Genomic DNA, 7,795 nt, shown 5'->3' on the forward strand with positions numbered 1-7,795 from the left:
ACCTGATGAGCAAAGAATCCAATTTGATGAGGCTTTTGGATTTGAGACACGCCACTTAGCAATTGGGAACCCATACATTTTTACATGTCTGTCTTTTCCAGAGGAGACTGAGAGCCATGCTTTGTCTTCCCCAGGGCCAGGCTTACAACTGGTGCTCCACATATGTGTTGATTTTAATCAACAGATTCTAAGCTGTCTCCCATTAGTAAATGGCACTGGATGACCAGGGAGAGCCAAACCCCTAGAACAGGGCTTCTCCACTCAAATGTACTCCAAGCCTCTCTGAATTGAAGAAGTTAAAAAGTCAGTTTTATGCCAAATTATAGCACATTCCCTCCTAATTCCAAGTGCTTCCACTTAAGTTTAAGCCACCTCAAGATTATGAAGGCCAAAAATTAGATTTGGGTGATATTGTTTGGGGACTCGGTGGAAATGTTCTGGAAAACTCTGCTAAAATGACAAGGATGTCCCAACTCGGGGAACCTGTCCCCATAATTATTAATTTTAGTCTCTTGGAATTCTCTGGCCTGGAGACAAAGGTCATACTAAAGACACAGTGAGAACAGCGATCTTCATCATACATCACGACAGACGCAACCAGGCCCACAGTCAGGCTTCCATGCCACGGCCCGGAGCAAGCAGCCATGCGTATGCTCCCACTCGTCACTGCCAGAGAAGCCTTCACGACACACCAACCTTGTCCACCTCTGCTCCAGGCACTGCTGCTCTGTCTGGAAATAGATGAGTCAAGCTGTCCTCCGGGCCCCAAGTCCCCTAACATATGGGACAAGGTCATCTTCCTTCTTGGCAAAATAATTAGTCTTATCTTTCACTCTGTGAGGAATAGAGTGCAACTTTAAAACAAAGAGGAAATGGACTGAAAGTTAAATATTCAAAGCAACAAGGGCACTGGAAAAGGCAGCAACAAAGAGAATACCAGCACTCCCACGCCCAGGCCAACTGCCCGTTTCTGTTTGCTCACTGAGCGAAGGTACTGTGGGGCAGGTACTTCGATGCACAGGGATTTCCTAACCGAGAAAACCCAACATGAAGAGAGCTAATTCTAGAGAACAAATACATTCACACTCTAATGACAAGACTGCAACATTTCAAAGTCGTCTTAAGGTCACTTACTTAGTAAAATACCTCAAAGGGATTCTTTTACTTTTTTAAAAGTTATTTGTTGTGGGGCCAGTGCTGTGGCATAGTAGGTTAAGCACTTGCCTGCAGTACCAGCATCCTATATGGATGCTGGTTCCAGTCCCAGCTGCTCCACTTCCAGTCCAGCTCCCTGCTAATTTACCTGGGAAAGCAGTTGAAGATGGCCCAAGTGCTTGGTCTCCTACATCCACATGGGAGATGTGTTAGAAGCTCCTGGCTGTGGATGGGTGCAGCTCTGGCCATTGCAGCCATCTGGGGAGTGAACCAGCAGATGGAAGATTTTACTTTCTGTCTTTCCCTCTCCCTGTCTTTAACTCTGCCTCTCAAGTAAATATTTTTTTAAAAAAATAGTTATTTGTTTCATAGATGACACATATACAGAGTTTAAAATTAAAACAATAGGTTATACAGGAAACATCAGTTCTCACTTCACATGCTATTCCAAAGAACCCAGTATTCCTTTCCAAAAGCAAATAATAAGACAAGATTCTGGATCCTTCCAGAAATATTCTCCACATGTACAAGTACACATCACTTTTCAATACAAACTTAGCATGCTATATATACAATTATACATCTTGCTCCTTCCTTCCAAGTGAATTCAGAATGTCCATCAGAAAATAGTCCCTTCACTTCACAGTCAGTCAAGACTCCAGGATGTTCTCAGCTCTTCTAGACAGGTAGGCCATCTCTCGTTAGCTGGAGGTAGGAGGGGAGACTGGGAAGGGCTGCCATCCAGAAAACTACCACCACCCACAACAGGTCAGGTAGCAGGGAAACAAACACACTGGAGAGTCGATCCAGAGAGTTCAACAAAAGGTAGCAGAAGAAGGCAGCAGAGAACCCATATGTAGGAGACAGAGTCTCAGGCAGTGTTCCAGGCCCAGGGAAGGGAGCAGTCTGGCATCTCAGGTGCACAGGTACAGAGCAGTGGCCTTCCAGCAGGTTGTGGAGCCCACAGGTTCTGGGAACTGAAGACAAGAAGACAGAGGCCAACTCTGAAGGACATGGCCATGGGCACAGGGTGGACACAGAGACCAATGCCCCAAGAAGCACGAAGCAGACTTGGCATGCCAAACTCAACAGAGCCTGATTCTTAGGGTTGTGACACAAGGGGACTTACTTCTGGGTCCTTCAGTACACAGCCAGATCTGCTAAAACCAGTCCTGATGGCCGAGAGTGCAGCTCCAGGGCCATGAAACACGAGTGTCTTCTGATGAGACTAAAGGAGAGCTCCAGAGAAAGGAACCAGGCATGGCCAGGGCCAACGATTCAGGCTCTGTCAGCCACTTTCACACCTGTGGCACCTTCGCCTGCTGAGTTCCTGGCCCACAAAACGAGTCTTGATCACTTAATCTACAAGGTCCTTTCCTAGTCTAATTGTGTGGACTTCCCTCCTGACAGCCATCATAGCAATCTGTCTCTGAGCATGGCACCTTTCTCTTGTGATTACAATGAAAGCATGGCATTGCAAAAAAAAAAAAAAAAAAGGAGGGAAGGTGGAGAGAGAGTGAGAACGAGGGAGAAGAAAGGGTAGGGTGGGAAGTATCATATGAAATTTGTCCCTTGATATAACTAATAATGATAGTAATGAAAGAATGCTTCAGGAGTACCCAGTGCCTACCCTGAAGCCCACAGCTCAGTAATCAAGGCTGGTCCAAGTGCTTCCTAACTACAGATATTGAACTGTGTCTCCCAAAAACTTATACAATGTCCTATCCCCAGGGAAACTGTAAATATGATCTGTTGTTTGGAAATAGTGACTCTCTGGATGTACTAGGGACATGTTAAGATGAGGCCATTGGGGCTGGTATCATGGTAGAGCAGGTTAAATCACCAGCTACAACACCAGCATCCCATATGAGTGCTCATTCAACTTCCGGTTGCTCCCCTTCCAATGGAGCTCCCTGCTAATGCACCTGGGAAATCAGCAGAAGATGGCCTAATTAGTTGGGTCCTTGCCACCCATATAAAAACCCAGATGGCGTTCTGGGCTCCTGGCTTTGGCCTGGCCCAGCCCTGGCCATTGAGGCCACTTGTGGAGTGAACCAGCAGATAGAAGATCTCAGTCTATCTCCCCCGCCTCTGTAATTCTGCTTTTCAAATAAATAAATAAATCTTACAAAAATAAAAAAGAAGAGATTAAACTGGAGTATAGTGAGCCCTTGGTCCAATAGGTTCTATGTCTTCTAAGAGGAAAGGTTACTGAGAGGCACACACACAGAGAGAGAAGGCAATGTGACAGCAAAGGCAAACATTGGAGTTATGTGTCTACACAAGCCCAGGAACACCAAAGATCACCAGAAACACCAGAAGCTGCTGGACAGGCACAGAAAGGTTCCACCCTGGAGCCTTCAGAGACCACAGTCTCACCTACACCTTGATTTTGGACTTCTGGGCTCCATCCAGAACTACCGGAGAATACACTTTAGTTGTTCCAGGTCACCTCGTTTGTGCTACTTTGTTACAGCAGCCCTTGGAAACTGACATAAATGTCATCTAACTTTTCTTCTTCCTTCAGCATGTAACCTTCCCCCATCAGAGGCACGGCGCCTGGCTCCCTCTCCTTTTCCCAGCCACTTCCTATAGCCCTTGACAGCCAATTATGTGGTTCTGCTTCCAGAACCCTCCTCATAGCATCAAGCCTTGAACTTTTCACCTGCCCTCTGCACAGCTGTCCCCTTGGCTGCCTCATGTGTCTAGGTCCTTCCTCCTCAACTGACTGCAGGTCCCTGGGTGTTAAATCTGCATTTTCTTTTTCTTAATCCAGTGTGGGTTCTCAGTGTATATCTGAGTTGCCAGACAGAGTCACTCCACAGGCTCTGCCTCTAGATAGATTTAGGATGGGGCCTGCTCTCCAGAGAGACCAAGGCTTGATTAGAAGTTTGAAACTTGGCCAGCGCCGCAGCTCAATAGGCTAATCCTCCACCTGCGGCACCGGCACACCGGGTTCTATCCCAGTCGGGGCGCCGGATTCTGTCCCGGTCACTCCTCTTCCAGTCCGGCTCTCTGCTGTGGCCCGGAAGTGCAGTGGAGGATGGCCCAAGTGCTTGGGCCCTGCACCTGCATGGGAGACCAGGAGAAACACCTGGCTCCTGGCTTCGGATCACGCAGTGCTCTGGCTGCAGCACGCCAGCCAGAGCAGCCATTGAGGGGTGAACCAATGGAAAAGGAAGACCTTTCTCTCTTTCTCTCTCTCACTGTCCACTCTGCCTGTCAAAAAAAAAGAAGAAGAAGAAGAAGAAGTTTGAAACTTTTATGGGAGAGGAAGGTGAAAAGTATTCACTCGTGGCCTATATAATGAACTGCCATTGAGAACCCCTAATTGATGGGGTTCAGAGAGCCTCTGGCGTGGTCAACACACTGAGGTGCTGTGAAGTTGTGCACCCCAACTCCAAAGAGGCAGAAGCTCCTGACCTAGGGAACTTCCAGGCTGCTCCGTGTGTATCTCTCCATCTGAATCCTTTATAACAAGCCATCAAATCTAAGCAAAGCACTTACCTGAGTTCAATCAACCCTTTTAACAAATTATCAAAACTGAGGGTTGTGGCAACCTCTGATTTATAACTCATCAGACAGAAGTTTGGGTGGCCTTGAAATTGGCATTAGGACTTGAAGTTAACATCTGAAGTAGGAGCAATCTTGTGGAACTGAGTTCTTTAACTTCCCAGATCTGACTTTGATTCCAGGTAGAAAGGGAATTGCACTGTGGCTATCCAGTTGATCTTGGAGAGGAAGTGTTGGAAACACACCATGTCTTTTGTGTCAGGAGGAAAAACACTTTCCTGTGGTGTCTGAAGGGATTTGAGAGGAAAAAATACTCAATAGTCAGCAAGTAATCCATGGCTCATAGCATTAAAGAGTTACTAATTTTAAGAAATGAAGAGAGGGGCTGGCACTGTGGCACTCTGGGATAATCTGGACCTACAGCACCAGCATCCCATTTGGGTGCCAGTTCTAGTTCCAGCTGCTCCACTTCCAATCCAGCTCCCTGCTAATGTGCTGGGAAAACAGCGGAGGATAGCCCAAGTCCTTGGGTCCCTGCACCCCTGTGGGAGATCTGAATGAAGCTCCTGGCTTCAGATTGGCTCAGCTCTGGTCATTGCAGCCATATGGGGAGTGAACCAGTGGATGGAAGATCTCTTTATGTCTCTATCTCTCTCTGTAACTCTGTCTTTTTAAAATAAATCTTTAAAACAAAAAGAAGGGGCCAGCGCTGTGGCTCAGCAGGTTAACGCCCTGGCCTGAAGTGCCGGCATCCCATATGGGCGCCGGTTCTAGTCCCAGCTGATCCTCTTCCGATCCAGCTCTCTGCTATGGCCCGGGAAAGCAGTAGAAGATGGCCCAAGTCCTTGGGCCCCTGCACCCGCACGGGAGACCCAGAAGAGGCTCCTGGCTCCTGGCTTTGGATCGGTGCAGCTCCAGCCATTGCGGCCAATTGGGGAGTGAACCGTCGGATGGAAGATCTCTCTCTCTCTCTCTCTTTCTCTCTCTGCCTCTCCTCTCTCTGTGTAACTCTGACTTTCAAATAAATAAATAAATCTTTAAAAAAAAAAAAAAGAGATGAAGGAAACACTGACTGCTCATTGGGCATTCCAAAGTGTGTTCAGTGTCTCAAATACAATGAAAGGAACCTTACTGGAAAGGCACTTTATTCTTGACTATTTCAGAAAGACAATTGATCTCCTTTTAAATGTAACATTCATGTTAGAATAATCACTAGAAAGCTTACTATAAGAAATAGTGAATTAAATGCTAATTTGTAAGGTGATTCACGAAACTAAATGTAAATTACCAGAAATACAATTCTCTGAAGCTAAAACAATCCCCATTTTGGGGATAATATGCATTAGAAGGAATCTAAAATAACAATTAATGGAACTCTAATAGGTGATTGACTTAGAAAGTCTAAGTGTATCCAGCCAACTTATAGATGTTATTAGAATAGGATAACTTAATGGACATGTATAAGTAAACCAGTAATGAACATCTGATTTACCTAGTTACTAATCGCCTTCTCATCAAATTATTCTACTAGTCAGAAGTGTAGATCCTACAACAAACTATCAAATTTAGAAACAACCTTTTTTTTTTTTTCATCACAGCAACTTTTATTGAGCGCTTCCTCAGAGCCACGATGCGGGGCCCTTAAATGCCACCTCCACGCCCACAACAGCACTAGGAGCTACAGCCATCATTAGCCACGGGTACACCCTGACGGGACACGGAAGCCGAAGGGCAGTGACTCAGCCAGGGCCAGCACTGGTGAGCGCACGATTCCTCCTCGTCTGCGTGCTACCTTCCTGGGAACCCTCACCCGGACCTGCCGGAGCCTCCCCGTACCCCTGACCCCATCCCGAGTGAGCCCCTCCTAGGCCGAACTCAACCCAGGCTGGGCGCTGGGCGCTGGGCCTGTAGCCAGCACGCCCTGCACTCCAGGTTGTCTCCACACTGTCCTCACCTGGAAGGGCCTCGCGCAGCGCAGGGCAGGGCGCCCTCAGCTGAGGCCCGACACCCGCGTGAGGGAGTCGAGCAGCTGGAAGTAGCTGTACCTGAGGTCGTACTCCATGTCGTACCAGAAATTCACAGCAAGGCAGCCGTGGGACTGCCGGACATGGTGGAACCAAAGAGCTGGCAGGTAGAGCATCTCGCCGGCCCACACTGTGCAGCGAAGGGCCTGTGCCTGGCTGTACCCGGGGAACCGGGACAGGTCTGGAGCCAAGGGGTCCAGCGGGATCCAGGGCACCTTCTCCATGGCCTCTTCGTCCACCATCTTGAAGGTGCCTTCTTCAGTCAGCTGGTAGGTAGCCGGCGTGTACAGCTCATAGGGGATGAAGGGCCGGTCGGTGGGCGGATGGAGCAGGAAGTGCTCCTCGCCCGAGAGCACTCAGTAGAGGTTCTCATAAGTGGTCCTTGTGCCTCCCCCCAGCCAGAAGTTCACAGCATCAGGCATCTTTCCCAGGGCCTCAGAGGCCCAGGGCACGTGGGGCTCCAGGTCGGGCAGCAGCTGGGGCAGCTCGGTGGGCAGGTTGGAGCACTGCTTCTGCATGTAGAGGACTCCTGGGTGCTGCGCCGGGTGCTCCAGCACGTCCAGCACGCAGCTGAGGGGCAGACGGCGTTCGGCCGGCATCACGAAGCGGTCCCCTCGCACGGCGTCCGCGTAACCATCCGGGGTCACAGCCAAACTCACCTCCGTGGAGCCCACCGTGGCCCTCAGGTAGGGGAGGGACCGCTTGTGCAGGGCCGGCCAGTGCCACAGGGCATGATGCACGGTCTGTTGGGGCAGACCCAGTCCCGGTAGAAGTGGAGTGGGCTCGGGGGCTCATCCAGGTATGGCACAGCAGAGGGCACGCTGACCTCTGTGCCTGTGTTGCCGCGATAAACCATGAACAACAGAAAACAGAGAGAGGGAGGGAGGAAATCAAGGAAGGAGAAGGGAAAGGGAAAGCCCCAGGCAGGCGAAGAGGCAGGGCTGGCTTGGGCAGTGGGCTACGGTTATTTCCCCCACACACCCTCCAATCTCTCTCCCAGTGTAGAGTCCCCTCCACTTCTTGACATGGCCATCAAATTTTGCCTGAGTACAGCTGACAATGGGAGGCTCTACACTGTGAAGGGTACCTGTTCCATTGCTGGG

The 7,795-nt window shown here is 49.3% G+C and overlaps 1 pseudogene; it reads right to left on the bottom strand.

The window, feature by feature from the left end:
• Nucleotides 1-6,658: 6,658 nt before the first annotated feature.
• Nucleotides 6,659-7,548, bottom strand: LOC133762095 (bifunctional peptidase and (3S)-lysyl hydroxylase JMJD7-like; annotated as a pseudogene).
• Between the last annotated feature and the right edge of the window lie 247 nt (nt 7,549-7,795).

Source organism: Lepus europaeus, chromosome 6, assembly GCF_033115175.1.
Source record: "Lepus europaeus isolate LE1 chromosome 6, mLepTim1.pri, whole genome shotgun sequence".
Classification (NCBI taxonomy): Eukaryota; Metazoa; Chordata; class Mammalia; order Lagomorpha; family Leporidae; genus Lepus; species Lepus europaeus.